Raw genomic sequence first — 18,535 nt, forward strand, 5'->3', positions numbered from 1 at the left:
GCTGAGAACCGGACCACGTGTAGCCGGTTTTGGCGTGGTGTCGGTGGAGACCGCGGACCTCGTGTGTCGGTCCTTGTCCTTGCGTTTTTTTGGACAAAACAGTAGTCTGAGTCTCCGACGACATTTTATAATCAAAGGCTTTATCAAAAAAGTGTTGGGCGAACTCCGCCCGACGCTTAATAGTGCATTTATTGAAAGTAGCGTAAAAGCGACAGCCCGAGACGTCGTGGTCTGGGCCTAAACAAGGTATGCAGAGGGAATGGAAATCCTTATGCGGTATTTGCTTCCCACAAGAAATACAATTGTTAACTTTTTCTGACATCGGTCTGAGGCAAGAAAAGTTTCACCAATGGGATACTTAGCTTTAAAGAAGACTTCGGTTTCCAATTTTTCATAAATTCAGGAGCTGGCCGACCGGCACTTGCGAACTGCTTCTGCTTCGGGCACCTCGTGGCAAAAAAGACTGAAGAAAATGGCGTCGGCTGTGTCTTATATACCCTGGCCTCACTGACGTCAGGAAAGAAAGCGACAACAACCGACGCCGGACCTAGACTTTGGAATTCGGCCGACCGAGGACCCGCCTGACGGCAGAGAACCCATCTGTGATTACTAAAGCTGTATGCACGATGAACATCTAATACAAAGGCTTATCCACTGGGAAATGGTTTGCTTTGAAATAGCCTTTCCCTCTGCCCCTGCAGCAAATGCCACCAGCAGTTGTTTACATTTTCTTAGAGATTTTGTCCTGTTTACGTAAAATCTAAGTTGTCTGTGTACATCCAATGAATGCAGAATCAGCTCCCCCTTGTTCTGTGGATTGGGAAAGAAAGTTTTCTGGCAAATGAATGGTCTGATTAAGAGTCACGCTGGATACCACCTTAGGCATGAAGGATGGGTTGGTCCCGAGAGATAGCCTGTCCGCATTACAAATGATGAAAGGCTCCACTACCATAAGAGCCTGTAATTCGGAAATCCTTCTAGCTGAAGTGACTGCTAAAAGGAAAGCTGTTTTCCAGGAGAGAAATTTTAAGTCTGCAGTAGCAGCTGGCTCGAAAGGAGGGAGGGTGAGCTTCTCCAATACATAATCGAGGTCCCAGGCAGGGGTTGGAGCTCTCCTGGGTGGTCTTAAGTTTTTGGCCCCTCTGAGATACTGCTTTAGCACAGGATGAGAGAAGAGGGGAGGTTCTGTGTTGTAATGAGCTGAAACGGCTGATGCATGAATTTTTAAGGAAGAAAAGGTCAGGCCCTTGTGAAGCATCTCAGTTAAGTATTGCAAAATCTGAGGAATGTTGGGCACTGCTGTGCTTATGCCTTGAGATTGATTCCAGGCACAGAATCTTTTCCATTTGTCAGCATACGATTTTCTAGTACTCGGCCTTCTCGCCTCCAAAATGACATCCATCACAGGTTTGCTGAGGGATGCTAAGGGTGAATTTAGGTGATTAGCCAAGCTGCAAGATTCAAAGTTTGGAGCAGAGTGTGTAGAATTTGGTTGTTCTGCTGAGACATAAGTAAGGTGTCTGAGGCAGGTGCCACGGTGGACTGTGTGTGACACATTGCGCAAGAGTGGGTACCAGTGTTGCCAATGCCAGTCTGGAGCAATCAAAATAATTTTTGGTTTGTCCTGTTTGACTTTTAGTAGAACTTTGGAGAGCAGAGGGGAAAGGTGTAGACTGATAGATTTTTCCAGCTGAAGGATAGAGCATCCACTTTCCAGGCTTTTTTGTGATGAATTCTTGTGCAAAATTTGTCCAACTGATAGCTCTGGGGTAAGGCAAAATATCTATGTCTGGGCTCCACCATTTGCGTGTCAACATGTTGAAAATCCGTGGTTCCAGTTCCCATTCGTGTGGGTCCATGAGATTTCTGCTTAGTTCGTCTGCCAGAGTATTCAGCTTTCCTGGCAGGAATTGAGCTTGTACTTGATAGGTCAAGGCCGTGTTCCACAATGCCATGGCTAGTCTGCAAAGGGGGTAGGAGTGTGTACCCCCCTGCTTATTTATGTACCACATAACCATGGTGTTTGTCTGTCTATCATCAACTGTCCTGCATGAAGGTAGTCCTTGAAGGCTGTCAGTGCATTCTGTACAGCCGGCATTTCTTTTTGATTGATATGAAGGTGCATTTGATTTGGGCTCCATTTGCCCTGAATGCACTTCCCTGCCAGATGTGCCCCCCAAGCATAGTCTGATGCATCTGTAGTTAGGGTTTGGGTGGCAGGGGGTGGTGTGAATGGCAGTCCCTTGTTTTGGTGGCAGGCCCCTGCCCACCATAGGAACTCTAGTTGCAGGCAAGGTATGACAGGAATCACTGTTTCCAGGCTGTGACAATGCTGACTCCATAGACGTTTTAGTACCACTGAAGTTTCCTCATATGCAGTCTTGCATACGGAATTAGAAGAATGCAGGAGGCCATGAATTCGAAGCCTTGCAGTATTTGCCTTACAGAAAGCAGGGTTTTTGTGGCCACCTGTGTGAAGTCAGTCACCAATTGAATTTGCTTTTCTGGCGTTAAGGAAAGCCATCTGGGCAGTTGTATTCAAGCTTGCGCCCAGGAATGTAATTTTTTGAGAGGGTACCAGTTGTGACTTCTTTTCGGTTATAGTGTACCCTAAAATAAGTTAGAACCCTTTTTACAAATGCCAGATGGATTAGAAGTGTGTCCTTGTTTTCTGCCCGAATTAGACAATCGTCCAGGTATGGATATATTTGAATTTTTCTTTGCCTGCAAAATGCAATTACTGGAGCCAGGCACTTTCTAAAGACCCTGTGCGCAGTAGATAAGCCGAAGCTCAGTGCAGAGAACTGGTAATGCAAGTAGCCTGCTTTGAAGCGGAGGTATTTACTGCAAGATTCCCTGCTTGGGATATGCAGGTAAGCCTCTTTTAAATCTACAGCCGCCAACCAGGCATCTTTGCCTAGCACAGGAAGTAACTGGTGAAGAGTCAGCATCTTGAATTTTGGAATATTCAGAAAGGTGTTTACAGTAGATAAGTCCAGAATTGGATGCCATGATTTGTTTTTTCTGGGTACCAGGAAAAGTCTGGAATAGAAACCTTGACCCTTTTCCTCTTCTGGTACTGGTTGAATAGCCTCCATGCTCATGACGGAAAGTACTTGTTTCTGGGCCTCTGCCCACTGATTTGGGGGCAGGTCTGGCCATCCATTTGGAATTGGCAACGTGTGGAAATGAAATCTGTATCCCTGGTATACCATATTTAAAACCCATTTGTCCTGGGTTATAAGTTGCCAGTTTCTTGCATGAAGAGCCAGTTTACCCTCCCAAAGGGGCGGCTAAAAGGTAAGTGCTTGGTAAGTTGTAAAGGGAAGTCATTGAGACTGCTTACCATAGGAAGGTGTCTTGTTGTTTCCAGATTTGGAAGAGGAGGCACCCCATTTTTTTGTTCTGAAAGCCCCTTGTGACTCAAACCTGGAACCTTTGGAAAGTCTGGGTTTGACTTGAGTGGCTCTCGAAGGAACTGGAAAGGAAGTACAGTTGTGTACACTTGCCATAAATGTAGATGTTCAAGTGTATTCACTGGTACAGTCATTACATTTGGGTAATATGGTGGCAGGTTGCCCTCAGTCGGCCTGATTAACAAAGTCTTGGGTCCTGCGTCGGTTGCTGTCCCTTCTTCCATGACGTCAGGGGTATAAAATAAGCAGCCGATGCCATTTTCATCAGTTTTTCTTGCCCCACATGTCAGGTGCTCCCCAAATGGGGAGCAAAATTGTACTATGTTCGTGTTTCACTGTTGCAGTCATTACATTTGGGTAGAATCCCAAAGCTATGGTTGGGAGGATGGAGTTGTATAGCATTAGGGAGCAGCTATAAGGCTCTGCAGGACAGCAGTGGCAAGCCTGCTCTGGATTTAGAGAAGAGAGGTAAATGGTAATAGGTTCATAGGTTGGTACTAGGCTATCAGCTCTAGGGCCTATTGAAGCCTAGCCATAACAATTCCCTAGCTATTTCTTCCCACACTATTTATTTCCCTGGACCCCTTGGTGAATGTATGAACTGAGCTCCAGGTAGCAGCTTCTAGAAGGTCTCTAGTAGGAACCCCTCTGAGAAAGGCTGCAGAAGTAGATGCAGCCCTGGTGGAATGGGATCTGATCCCCTTGGGTACAGGTTTACCATGGTGCATGTAGCAGAAACGAATACAATGGCTTATCCATTTTGAAACAGTCTGCTTTGAAATAGCTTTTCCCTCTGCCCCTGCAGCAAATGCCACCAGTAACTGTTCAGATTTTCTTAGAGATTTTGTCCTGTTTAACTAGAATCTTAGTTGTCTGTGTACATCCAATGAATGCAAAATCCACACTCACCCTTGTTCTGTGGATTTGGGAAAAAGGTTGGCAAGATGAATGGTATGATTAAGAGCCACACTAGATACCACTTTAGGCATAAAGGATGGATTGGTCCTGGGAGTCACCCTGTCCGAGTAAAAGATAATAAAAGGGTCCACTGCCATGAGGGCCTGTAGTTCTAAAATCCTTCTAGCTGAAGTGACTGCTAAAAGAAAATCTGTCTTCCAAGAGAGAAATTTTATGTCTGCAGTAGCAGCTGGTTCAAAAGGAGGAAGGGTGAGTTTTACCAACACAAAATTGAGGTCCCATGCAGGAGTTGGTGCTCTCATGGGAGGTCTTAAATTTTTGGCCCCACTGAGGTACTGCTTTAGCAGGGGATGAGAAAAGAGGGGAGGCTCTGTGTTGTAATGAGCTGAAATGGCAGAGGCATGGATTTTTATGGAAGAAAAAGATAGGCCCTTGTGAAGCAACTCACTTAAATATTGCAGAATCTGAGGAATATTGGGCATTGCTGTGGTTATTCCTTGTGCTTGGTTCCAGGCACAGAATCTTTTCCATTTATCACCATAAGATTTTCTAGTGCTAGGCCTTCTAGCCTCCAAAATGGCATCCATCACAGGTTTGCGGAGACACGTAACTGGTGAAATTAGTTGATTAGCCATGTTGCAAGATTCAGAGTTTGGAGCTTATTGTGCAAACTTTGATAGATCTGCTGAGACAGTAGATAAGGAGTCTGAGGCAGGTACCACGGGGAAGGTGCGACATATTGCGTAGGAGCAGGTACCAGTGTTGGCGAGGACAGTCTATAGCAATCAGAATCATTTTTGTTTTTTCCTGTCTGACTTTTAGTAAGACCTTGGAGAGCAGAGGGGGAAAGGCATAGACTGATAGTTTTTTCCAGCTGAAGAATAGAGCATCCACTTTCCACTTTTTTGTGATGAATTCTTGTGCAGAATTTGTCCAACTGACAGATCTTTCTGCCTCACCCCAAAACTATGTATGGGCTCCCCCACTTGCGTGTCAACATGCTGAAGATTTGTGAATCCAGCTTCCATTCGTGTGGGTCCATAAGATTTCTGCTTAGTTCATCTGCCAGAGTATTTTGCTTTCCTGGCAGGAATTGAGCTTGTAGATGTATTTGGTAAGTCAAGGCCATGTTCCACAAGGACATGGCTAGCCTGCGAAGGGGGTAGGAATGGATACCCCCCTGCTTATGTACCACATGACTGTGGTGTTGTCTATCAGTAGTTGTTCTGGATGAAGACAGTCCTTGAAGGCTGTCTGAGCATTCAGTACAGCTAGCATCTCTTTCTGGTTGATATGTAGGTGCATTTGATTTGGGCTCCATTGGCCCTGAATGCATCTCCCTGCCAGATGCGCCCCCAAAGCATAATCTGATGCGCCTGTAGTTAGGGTTTGGGTGGCAGGGGGTGGAATGAATGACAGTCCCTTGTTTTGGTGACAGGCCTCTGCCCACCATAGGAACTCTTGCTGCAGGCAAGGAATGATAGGAATCATTGTTTCCAGGCTGTGACAATGTTAACTCCATAAGCTTTTTAGGTACCACTGAAGTTTCCTCATATACAGTCTTGCATATGGAATTATTAGAATGCAGGAAACCATGAACCCCAAGGCCTGCAGAATTTGTCTTGCAGATAGCTGGGTTTTTGTGGCCACTTGTTTGAAGTAAGTCATCAACTGAATTTGTTTTTTGGCATGAGATAAGTCATCTGAGCAGTTGTAGTCAAGCTTGCACCCAGGAATGTATTTATTTTGAGAGGGTACCAGTTTTGACTTTGTTTCATTTATGGTGTACCCCAGACAAGTTAGAAGCCTTTTTACAAACCCCAGATGCTTTAGAAGAGTGTCCTTGTTTTCCGCCGGAATTAGACAATCGTCCAGGTAAGGATAAATTTGAATGTTTCTTTGTCTGCAAAATGCAATTACTGGTGCCAGGCACTTTGTGAAGACCATGGGCGCAGTCGATAAGCCAAAGAGCAGTGCAGAGAACTGGTAATGCAAATAGCCTGCTTTGAAGCGGAGGTATCTTCTGCAAGATTCCCTGATTGGGATATGAAGGTAAGCCTCTCTTAAGTCTAGAGTTACCAACCAGGCATCCTTGCCTAGCATAAGCAGTAACTGTTGTAGTTAGCATCTTGAATTTTGGAATGTCCAGAAATTTGTCTTTTCTGGGTACCAGGAAAAGTTAAATAAAAACCTTGTCCCTTTTCTGGTAATGGCTGAATAGCCCCCATATTAATGAGGGACATAACTTGTTTCTGGGCCTCTGCCCACTGATTTGGAGGCAGATCTGGCCATCCATTTGGGAATGGCAACGTGTGAAAAATAAATCTGTATCCTAGGGATACTATATTTAAAACCCACTTGTCCGTGGTAATTAGTTGCCACTTTCATGCATGAAGTGCCAGTTTTTCCCCCAAAGGGGCTGCCAAAAGATAAGTGCTTGGTGATTGCAGAGGAAAGTCATTGAGACTGTTCACCATAGGAAGGTGCCTTGCTACGTCCAGATTTGGAGGTGGAAGCATCGTTCTGTAAGTTCCTTGTGACTGAAACCTGGAGCCTTTGGAGTTGTCTGGGTTTGACCTGAGCGGATCTGGTGGATACTGGAAAGGACCAATTCTTAGCAGGCCAGTGCCTACTGAACCTGGGTGGCTGCACTTGTAGGAAATATTTTACAGTTTGCACAGATTTAGCTTTATCTTCCATCTTTTTCAAAACTTCTTCTGCCTTATTATTAAATAGACTGCCCTGTTGTAAAGGAGCATCCAACAATTTTGCTTTAACATGATCAGGCAGATTTTGCTCCTTTAGCCAAGCATGCCTTCTTATCACAGGATCCAGTTACAGCGGCCCTGCAAGAGGCCTCCAAGGAATCAAAACCACATTGCAAAGTATGCTTTCCAACTTGTTCAGCTGAATGCAATAAATCCGGCAACTCTATTTTCCACAATCAGAAATCAACATCATTTTCTGTTTAAGCAAGCCCATGACATGCTGCTATTTAAGCATATGAAATTGACAGTTTAAAGCCCTGATTGCCAAGGTTGCAGATGTGTAAACCTTCTTACCCCATCTATCCAGCGCCTTGGAGTCCCTATCAGAAGGGGTAGGATTTTTAGCTGTAGAAGCCTTAATGCCCTTGGGACCCTGAGAAATAGTTTTAGGGTCAGCAGTAGGGTTTTTAAAAAAGTAATTTGTGGGAGTCAGGAACCCTGTAATATCTGTCTGGCTTCCTAGGAGCCGGAGGTAGGGAACCAGGAGCCATGCTGGATTCTGAGAAATCATCAACAATGTCTAGAACAGGAGGTATAGCCAAAGGCATATGCTAAGAAAAAGGGAATCCCTAAAGCCTCTTTTTTAGATTCTGAGAAATCCTGACTCTCCCAGTGAAAGTGTTCCCTTAAGGTATGCAAAGTTTCTCCAAAAGAGAAATCCTCAGGAGGAGAAGCAGAAGGGATGGAATCTTCTGCATCAAAGTTTTCATAAGGTGGAATAGAGAATTCCTGATCAGAAGAGGAATCAGAAGAAATAGAAACCTAATCTGATGATTCAGTCAGTGCCTTGCCTAGGCCTCTTAGCAGGAGGGGGATGGGAACCCCTGATCAAGGTAATTAAATCCTCAGCCATTTTGTTAATTTGTTTTTTTAGGCATAGGGGGCCTGTGCATGTGGCTCAAGCGTCGTTTTTTTAGACACAGAAGTTGATTTTTGGCCTAGGTTTTGAAGATGTCAGTTTAATATACAAATCCTTAGGCCTGAAAACACCCTCAGAAGCCAGTGCCTGCTCAGTGGCTCTGGACCCATCTAAAGTAGAGACATCCGCGGGTTCAATACTTAAAGTGTCTCGCAGCATACCGGACTCCGAATGGGTCTCAATAGAGGCCTGGAAATCAAAAGTAGTGGGTATCAGGGGCTGCGAAGGCGCCCAAGTACTGGCGACTGGCTTAGGAGAAATGTTGTTGTTGGTTTTGGACCTAGACGGTCTGTCTCTTTTTCTTTGCGTTTTTTTGTGTATTCTGGTAGTCTGATTGCTAACTGACGACATTTCTGGATATTTAAATCTTGAGCCAAAATATTTTGATGCAAAAATATACTGACGCTTAACAGTGAGTTCATTAAATTTAGCACAAAACCGACAGCAAGGCACGTTGTGGTCAGGGCCTTGGCAAGGAATACAGTACAAATGAAAATCCTTATGTGGTATTTGCTTCCCACAAGTAATGCAATTATTAACTTTTACTGACATTGGTAAGAAGCAAGAAAAAAAGTTTCCCCAACGGGTTACGTAGCTTTTTAGTTGAAGACTTTGGATCTGAAACTCGAAATCAAAAATTTCGAGAGTCGGCTGACTGGTACTTGCGAATTGCTTCTGCTTCGGGCACCACGCGGCAAGAAAGACTGATGTAATGGCTTCGGCTGCATGTTTTATACCCCTGACAACCTGATGTCATGGAAGAAGGGACAGCAACTGACGTAGGACCCAAGACTTTGTTAATCAGGCCAACTGAGGGCAACCTGCCAGCAGATTACCCAAATGTAATGACCAACAGTGAAACACGAAGAACATCTGGCCCGCCTGCTGGGACAGCAGGGAAGGAGTCAGAGGCAGGTGCCAGGGTTGCAGCAGTGTCATACTGTGCAAGTGGGGGTACCAGTGCTGGCGTGGCTAGTCTGGTGCAATCAGTATTGTCCATGGCTTATCCTGTTTGATTCTTAGTAGAACCTTCGAGAAGGGGGAAAGGCATAAACTGAGAGGCTTTTCCCAGGTAAAGGACAGGGCCATCCAATTTCCAGGCTTGACTGTGGGGAGTTCTTGTGCAGAATTTGTGCAATTGGTAGTTCTGAGGGGAGGCAAACAGGTCTACCCCTGCAGTCCTCCATTTGTTCCTCAAGAGGTTGAATATTTTGGGTTCTAGTTTCCATTCGTGAGAGTCCATGAGATATCTACTTAAGTCGTCTGCCAGTAAATTCAGTTTGCCTGGCAGGAATTTAGCTTGTAGGTGTACTTGCTTACTCGAGGCTGTGTTCTACAAAGCCATGGCTAGTCTGCAGAGAGGGTATAAGTGGGTTCCCCACCTGTGGTGCTGTCTTTACCAATAGTTGTCCTGGAAGAATACGGACTTTGAAGGCTGTCGGAGCATTCTGTACAGCTAACATTTCTTTCCGACTGATATTCAGGTGCACCTGTCTGGGGTTCCATTTGCCCTGAATGCACTGCCCTGCTATGTGAGCCACCCCCATGCATAGTCTGATGCATCTGCTCTTACGGTTTGGGCGGCAGGGGGTAGAGTGAAAGGGAGCCCCTTGTTGTGGTAGCAGTCCTCTTGCCACCAAAGGAACCCTGTCTTCATACAAGTAATGATAGAAATCATTGTTTCCAGGTCATGAGAATGTTGACACCATAGGCTTTTTAGATACCATTGGAGTTTCCTCATATGCAGTCTTGCATATGGAATTAGTAGAATGCAAGAGGCCGCCCCATGAACCCCAGGGCTTGCAGTATTTTCCTTGTAGATAGCTGGGGTTTAGTGGCCATTAGTTTGAAGTAGGTTGTCAAACTTGTTTCTCTGGAGAGAGGAATGCCATCTGGGAAGTTGTTTAAGCTTGCTCCCAGGAATACAATCTGTTGGCAGGGTACTGGGAGAGATTTCTTTTCATTCACAGTGTACCCCAACGAGGTTACAAGTTTCTTTACGAATGCCAGATGTTGTAATAGCAAGTCCTGGCTTTCTGCCTGAATCAGACAATCATCCAAGTATGGCTAAATTTGAATATTTCTCTGCCTGCAAAATGCAATGGCTGGAGATAGACACTTTGTGAATACCCTGGGCGCAGTAGATAAGCCAAAGGGAAGTGCAGATAGCTGACAGTGCATGGAGCTTGCCCTGAAGCAAAGGTATTTCCTGCAAGATTCCCTTATTGGGATGTGCAGGTAAGCTTCCTTTAAGTCTAAGGTTCCCAGCCAGGCATCCTTGCCTAGCATAGGAAGAAGCTGCTGAAGAGTTAGCATTTTGAATTTTGGAACTACCAGAAAGGTGTTGAGAATAGAGAGTTCCAGGATAGGATGCCAGGAGTTGTCTTTTCTGGATACCAGAAAAAGTCTTGAATAAAAACCTTGTCCCCTTTGTTTTGCTGCGACAGGCTGAACAGCCCTGATACTGAGAAGAGAGAGAATCTGCTGTTGGGCCTCCGCCCATTGTTTTGGGGGTAGGTCTGGCCAATCTTTTGGGGTTGGTAGTGCGTGGTAGTGGAATCTGTATCCTTGGGAAACTATGTTCAAAACCCATTTGTCCTGGGTAATGAGTTCCCAGTTTTTTGCATGCAGGGCAAGCTTTCCTCCTAAGGGAGCAGGTAGTTGAGCAGGGCTTGGAAGGGTTAAGGTTAAGTCATTGTGTCATTTTTCCATAGGGGTGGCTTATTACTCCCTGCTTTGGAAGTGAGAGCCCCCCCCACTGCTTAGGTCTGTGCATAGCCCGAGACTGTAACCTAGGTGGTTTGCTGTTCCTGGGTTTGGACTGAGAAGGTCTGGGAGAGGCTGGAAAGGACCAGTTCTTTGAAGGCCAATGCCTACTGAATCTGGGAGGCTGTACTTGTAGGAAATCTTTTTAATAGTTTTCATAGATTTAGCTTTTTCCTCCATCCTTTTGAGGACTTTAGCTTTGTTGCCAAAAAGGCAGTCTTGGTTTTAGGGAGCACCCAGTAATTTAGCTTTAATTTGTTCTGGCAAGTTTTGTTCCTTAAGACAAGCATGCCTTCTAAGTACAGACCCAGTGATAGCAGCCCTGCAAGATGCTTCTAAAGCGTCAAAACAACATTGCAAAGTATGTTTAGCAACTTGTTCTGCAGAATGCATTAAATCTTGCAATTCTTTGTGCTCAGCATAGTCCGGAATCAACATCATTTTCTGTTTAAGTAGTCCCACAATATGCTGCTGATACTTTAACATATGAAACTGGCAATTTAAAGCCCTAATGGCCAAAGTAGCAGAAGTGTATACCTTCTTACCCCATCTGTCCAAGGCTCTAGAATCTGTATCAGAAGGGGTAGGATTTTTGGCAGCAGTAGCCTTAATGCCTTTTAGTCCTTGGGAAATGGTCTCTGGATCCGCAGGAGGATTCTTGGAGAGGAACTTGTGAGAGTCAGGGACACTCTAGTACCGGTCAGGTTTTCTGGAAGCTGGAGATAAAGTGTCTGGGGTAAGACTAGATTCCAGGAAAGCATCATCTACAATGTCCACAACAGGAGGGATAGCTAAAGGCCTGTGCTGAGGTAGAAGTAAGAAGTCCCCAAGTCTCTTTTTGGACTCAGAGTAATCCTGGCTTTCCCAGTGGAAATGCTCCCTAAGAGTATGCAAAGTTTCACAGAAAGAAAAATCTTACTGGGGGGGGGGGAGCAGAGGGAATGGAATCCTCCGCATCAGAATCCTCATAAGTAGATAAGGGCAAATCCTGGTAATCAGAAGGAGCAGAAATATCAGATTCCTGATCAGAAGAACCAGATAGAAAATCAGTTCTAGGTCTCAGAGGGGGAAGGCTGGCTTCCCCTAATTAAGGTAATAAGGTCTTCAGCCATTCTAACCATTTGTTTTAGGCACATGGGCCTGAGCCTGTGGTTTGTTTGTCCGTTTTCTAGGCGTAGTGCGAGTTTTAGGCCTGTATGAAAACGATGGCGTAAGTTTAATATGAATGTCTGTAGGCCTGAATACACCCTCAGATGCCGGTGCCTGCACAGCGGCTCCGGACCCATTTAAGTTAGAGACATCCGCAGGTTCCAGTCAAAGAAGTATCTTGCGACATACTGGACTCAGAATGGGTCCCAGTAGAGGCCTGCGAATCTGAAGCAGCTTGTATCAGGGGCTGCGAAAATGCCTGAGTACCGGTGGTCTGGTGACTGGCTTAACGGAAGCATTGTCGGCAGTTTTGGACCTATGCGGTCTGTCTTTATCCTTACTTTTTTTGGAAGATGGTCGGATGGCTTAAAGCCATTTCGGAGTAGACAGATCAAGTACGAAAGTAATTAGCTGCAAAAACAGCCCAACGACGAATAGTTAAGGCATTTAACAAGGCACAAAACCGAAGAGGGAAGTCATGGTCTGGGCCTAAACAGGAGATGCAGTAAGAACGAAAATCTCTATGAGGTATTTGCTTTCCACAGGTAAGACAATTGTTAACTGACATCATTAAAGCAAGAAAAAGAATCTCCAATGGGGTACTTCACTTTTTTGAAGACTTCGTGTCTGAAACTCGAAAATGAAAATTTCAGGAGTCGGCCAACCGGCACTTGCTAACTGCTTCTGCTTCGGGCACCGCACGGCAAGAAAGACTGATGTAATGGTGTCGGCTGCATGTTTTATACCCCTGACGACCTGACGTCATGGAAGAGGAGACAGCATCCAACGCAGAATATTCAGGCCAGCTGAGGGCTACCTGCAGGCAGATAACCCAAATGTGATGACTGCAACAGTGAAACAAGATGAAAATCTGCAACAGTAAATATTATGGTATACATCTATTTTGGGTACTGCTATCCTTTAAAATTAAGAAAAACAAGGACTGTGCACAAACATGCACAGAATATCTATCAGACAATGGATTTTTTTTTTATAACATGTAGTAATAAGTTAAATTTAATCCCTACACACAACTTAAGTGAAAGAAACTTAATGGACATAAATGTTTAATTCGGCATAAAATAAACTTTTTTCTCGGTCCAAAACAGTAAATTAAATCAGATTTGAGATGAACACCTAAAAAAATGTACTTACAATATTAATTTTCATTAAGTGCTGCATCCTCATGATCACCTAATTCCAGACAGCAACTCTGCTTGTTTAAGAATACTCGATTAAAGTGTAGCTATCATTCTAAGTCTTTTGGATTAAGCACTTGGGCTTCAGACCAGATGTTTTACATTAGGAAGGTTTGTGGCCTGCACTGTGGTGGCAGGACAGGTAGCTTACATCCTTCTAAGTTGGGAACTGCTGATTGAGGGCTCAGTGTCTGTTATTCTAAAAGTGTATTAGTTCTGGTTTAAGCACTTGGGCTTCAGGCCAGTTATTTTACATTAAGAAGGTTCGTGGTCTGCACTCTTGTGGGAGGACAGGCTGGACTCTGCCCTTCTGAGCTGGGAATTTCTGGTTAAAGGCTTTTAGTGCCTGCATATTTGAACCGTTTCTTACTGAAATTGGTACATGTTGTTTGCTGTAGCATAGACTAGATCCAGGCCTGCTGAATCTAGCTTTGTATGCTTGTTGTCTGTTTGCTTATTTCCCTGAAACGCTAATTCCACCTAAAACGTGGCTTTTTAGTGCTTCTGTGGATCCCTAGTGATATCTGCATTGCTTACTGTACTTGTTTCCTTGTTTCACATGAAAGAAAGTTACTGTTTGTCGTTTTTGCATTTAAGTTACCTGGCACTTGCTCACTAAAGCAATTACATAAGTCAGCACTAAAAAATTAAAAGCACTACACCCTCACAAACTCCCCTTGAGTACCTTGTTCCCCACTGGCCCTTTTTTACAATCATAAAGGAATTCCCAATACTATTCTAGCATGCCCAAAGGTCAGTTGTCAATCGCCTCTCCGGTCCAGCTGGTGAATCTGGAGGCAATGTTACAACTGCCTCATGTACACAGACAACCCTCTCCTCCTCCCAACAAATTCCAACACATAAGAGATGCACCCATATAGCCAAACTGGAGGCTAAGCTCTCTAAACTCAGTACTGGCTTAACCAGTCAGGAGGAGAAGGAAAAGTACAGTTTTGTACCTACCATAAATGTAGATGTTCGAGGATTCCCTTGCTGCAGTCCTGACAATTGGGTATAGTCCGCGTCCCAGTCGGCCCGAATACCAGAGTATAAGGCTGGCGGGTCATGGCCTTAGACTGGACGTCAGTACGTCAGGGTACTAATGCGCATGACGGACGTCATTTCCTCAGTCGTTTCTTGCCCCAGATGGCAGAAGACCCAAAAGACAAGTCCCAAAACAACCTGCACCAAAAACATGTACAATATATACAGTAATATATACAAAAATATAAGCATGTAAACTCACCTACACAACCACCCTGAAACACAGAGGGGAAAGGAGGGACTGCAGAATCCTCGAACATCTACATTTATGGTAGGTACAAAACTGTACTATGTTCTTCGTTCCCTTGCTGCAGTCCTGACAATTGGGTAGAATCCCAAAGCAGAGGTAAGGGAGGCTGGCAAATTATAAAGTAGCAGGAGCTGACAACATGCCTTGTAAAACAGCTGTGGCAAAACCAGCTCTAGTCTTAGAGTATATAGGCAGGTGATAATGCCTAGAGAAAGTATGCACTGAACTCCAAGTAGCTGCCTCCAAAATATCCTTAGTTGCCACCCCCCTTAGAAATGCTGTTGAAGTGGCAGTAGCCCTAGTGGAATGAGGCCTAATCCCAGCTGGAACCTCTTTGCCATGATGGGAATAACAAAATGCAATGCAAAAGCCAATCCATCTAGAAATAGTTTGTTTTGACACAGGCTTGCCCTGTGAACTTAAAGCAAAAGAAACAAGTAACTGCTGAGACTGCCTAAAATCTTTAGTCCTGCTCAAATAATAACGAATTGCCTGTGTACATCTAAAGTGTGCAAAATCTTTTCCCCTTTATTTTGAGGATCTGCAAAAAGTAGGCAAATGAATAGTTTGGTTTAAAGCCACACTAGAAACCACCTTAGGCATAAAGGAAGGATTAGTACGTAATGATACCCTGTCCTTATGGAAAATCAAAAAGGCTCTACTGCCATAAGGGCCTGCAACTCAGACACCCTTCTTGCAGAAGTAATAGCCAACAGAAAAGCAGTCTTCCATGACAAATATTTCAATTCAGCAGTAGCTGCAGGCTCAAAAGGTTGTAGAGTAAGTTTTCCAACACAAAATTGAGATCCCAAGCAGGAGTAGGAGCTCGGGTCTTATATTCTTTGCCCTCTAAGAAACTGCTTGAACAAAGGATGAAAACAAAGGTGGGTCACAATCATAGTGAGCTGAAATTGCTGCAGCATGAATCTTTATGGAAGAGAAAGACAAACCTTTGTCCAATAATTCAGTAAGATATTGAAGAGCCACACTCAAATTAGGCTCAAATCTCCAAATTCTTTGCTGTTCTCCAAAACAATCATCTCTTCCATTTTTCTACACTCTCCTAGTACTAGGCCTTCTAGCTTCCATAATCACATTTAAAACTTGTTGAGGAAGCTGAGACCTACCATGCTTCAACACAGAATATGCCAAGCTGTGAGATGAAGAGATGGAAGCTTGACATTGAGCAGATGACCGTCCTTCTGAGATAACAGATGAGGAATCAGAGGTAAAGGCCATGGAGGCTTCTTTACAAGACTCCTTAGAAGTGGGTACCAGTGTTGCGAGGCCAATCTGGAGCTATCAAAATCATCCTTGGCCTGTCCTGTCTGACCTTTAGTAATACCTTTGGAAGAAGAGGTAGAGGTGGAAAGGCATAGACATGAAGGTTTTTCCAACTGAAAGACAGAGCATCCACTTTCCAAGCTGTGTGATGAAACCCTTTGTGCAATACTTTGGCAGCTGGTGGTTTAGTGGAGAAGCGAACAGATCTATGTCTGGAGTTCCCCATGACACTGTCAATTTCTGAAATACATGAAGATCCAGTTTCCACTTGGGGATCCATGATTTGTCTGCTTAATACATCTGCTAGGGAGTTCTGTGCTCCTGGCAGAAACCTTGCCTGAAGAGTCAGTTGCAGGCTTAACGCAGTCTCCCATAGAATCATTGCTTGCCTGCATAGAGGATAAGAATGTGTTAGCCCTTGCTTGTTGATGTACCACATGACAGTTGTGTTGTCTGTCAGAATCAACACCTGCCCTGGAAGAAGTAACTCCTTGAACGCCAGCAATGCAAACTGGACTGCTAACATCTCCTTCATGTTGATATGTAGATGCTGTAGTCTGGCAGGCCACTTGTCTTGTATCCACTTTCCATGTAGATGAGCTCCCAAGCAGTGTCCGAGGCATCTGTCGTTAAAATCTGACTCGCCTCTGGCGGGTCACAGAGAGTCCCTTGTTTAGGTGACATTCCTGAGCCCACCACAAGAATTCCTTTTGAAGGCAAGGTATTATTTGAATGACAGTGTCCAAATCTTGGCAGTGCTGTGTCCATACATTTTTGAGATACCATTGCAGCTTCCTCATATGCAGTTTGGCATTGGGAAGCACCAGAATACAAGATGCCATGAACCCTAATGCTTGAAGGACTGTCCTTGCAGTCAGCACGGACTGATGAGATAGTTGATGGAAGTAAAGTGACAGACTCTTTTGTTTGTCCGGGGTTAAAAGGCCATCTGGGCTGCTGTATTCAGTCTCACACCCAGAAAGCACATGTCTTGAGAGGGTACTAGACTGGACTTTATTTCGCTCACAGAATACCCTAGGCATCTTAGCACTGCTATGACATATTCCAGATGCTGTAGAAGGTGTTCCTTTTCTTGAGCCAGAATCAGGCAGTCGTCCAAGTAAGGATAAATTTGAATGCCTTGAAGCCTGAAGTAAGCTATCACTGGAGCCAGAACCTTTGTGAATACTCTCAGTAGATAAGCCAAAGGGCAATGCAGAGAACTGATAATGAAAATCTCCAGTTCGAAACCAGATACTTTCTGCAACTTAGCCTTATGGGCACATGAAGGTAAGCTTCCTTGAGATCCAAAGTTACCATCCAGTGATCCTTGCCCAGCAGAGGTAACAGTTGCTGTAACGTCAACATCTTGAACTTGGGAATGTCCAGATAAGTGTTGAGGATAGATAAATCCAAAATTGGTCTCCACGTGTTCCCCTTCTTTGGTACTAGGAACAGGCGAGAATAAAATCCGAAGCCCCTTTCTGACACAGGGACTGGCTGAATAGCCCCTATCTGGAGTAACTGAGAAACTTGCTTGTGAGCCTCTTTCTTTGTGGAGGAGGAACATCTGGCATGCCTTTGAAAGGGGCATTGTGTGGAAATAAAATCTGTACCCGTGATGAATGATATCCAGCACCCATCTGTCTTGAGTGATTAAATCCCAATTTTCTTTGAAAAGAGACAATCTTCCTCCCAAAGGAGCTGCCAGAGAGTCCACTGGCAGCTGAAAAGGCAGGTCATTGGTTCTGCTTACGAAAGGACTGACCCCTGCCCTCACCAGAAGTCTGAGCAGGTGAACTGTCTGATCTAGGCCTAAACGAACCTTGAGCCCTGCCCCTACCACGTCTAGACCTACCCCTAGACTGGGAACCATAAGCAGGATATGTCCACCCCTTAGCAGGCCAATTTCTACTAAACTTGGAGGCTGCACCTGCAAAAATCTTTAACAGTCTGCATAGACTTAGCTTTGTCCTCCATTTTCTTTAAAACTGCTTCCACAGGCGGTCCAAACAACACATCAGACTGTAAAGGAGCATCCAAAATCCTGGTCTTAACATGCTCAGCTAAATTCTGATCCTTCAACCATGCATGTCTGCGAAGAACAGAACTAGTAGCAGCCACCCTCGAGGAAGCCTGAACAGCATCAAAACCACACTGCAAAGAATGCTTACCCACTTGTTCAGACACATGAACCAAATCCAGCAATTCTTTACACTCAATACCTTCCGCCAAAGCATCCACCTTAGATTTCAATTGTGAAAGGAGATAATTCTGATATTTCAGCATATGAAATTGACAATTCAACGCCCTCATGGCTAGAGTGGAAGAAGTATATACTTTCTTACCCCACCTATCCAAAGCCCTTGCCTCTTTATCAGAGGGTACAGGATTTTTAACCACAGAAGCTTTAACACCTTTAGGCCCCTGATAAACAGTTTCTGGGTCTGCCCTGGGACTCTTAAACAAATACTTATGAGCTTGGGCACCCTATAATACCTATCAGGCTTAACAGGAGCAGGAGGCAAGGAATCAGGGTTCAGAGAAGCTTCTGCAAAACATCCTCCACCACATTCAACACAGGAGGAATAGCTAAGGGCCTATGCTGGGGCAAAACAAGAATTCCCTAAGCCTTTTCTGGAGTCAGAGTAATCTTGGCCTTCCCATTTAAAGTGCTCCCTCATGGAGTGAAGAGTCTCTGAAAATGAAAAATCCTCAGGAGGAGAAGCTGAAGGAGTGGAATCATCCACATCAGAATCAGAATAAGTAGGAACTCTTGCAAGTCTTCCACAGAAGACTCTGAAGCCTGTGAACACTGTTCA

This window comes from Protopterus annectens, chromosome 15.part0 (assembly GCF_019279795.1).
Source record: "Protopterus annectens isolate FY-2018-M chromosome 15.part0, PAN1.0, whole genome shotgun sequence".
Classification (NCBI taxonomy): domain Eukaryota; kingdom Metazoa; phylum Chordata; order Ceratodontiformes; family Protopteridae; genus Protopterus; species Protopterus annectens.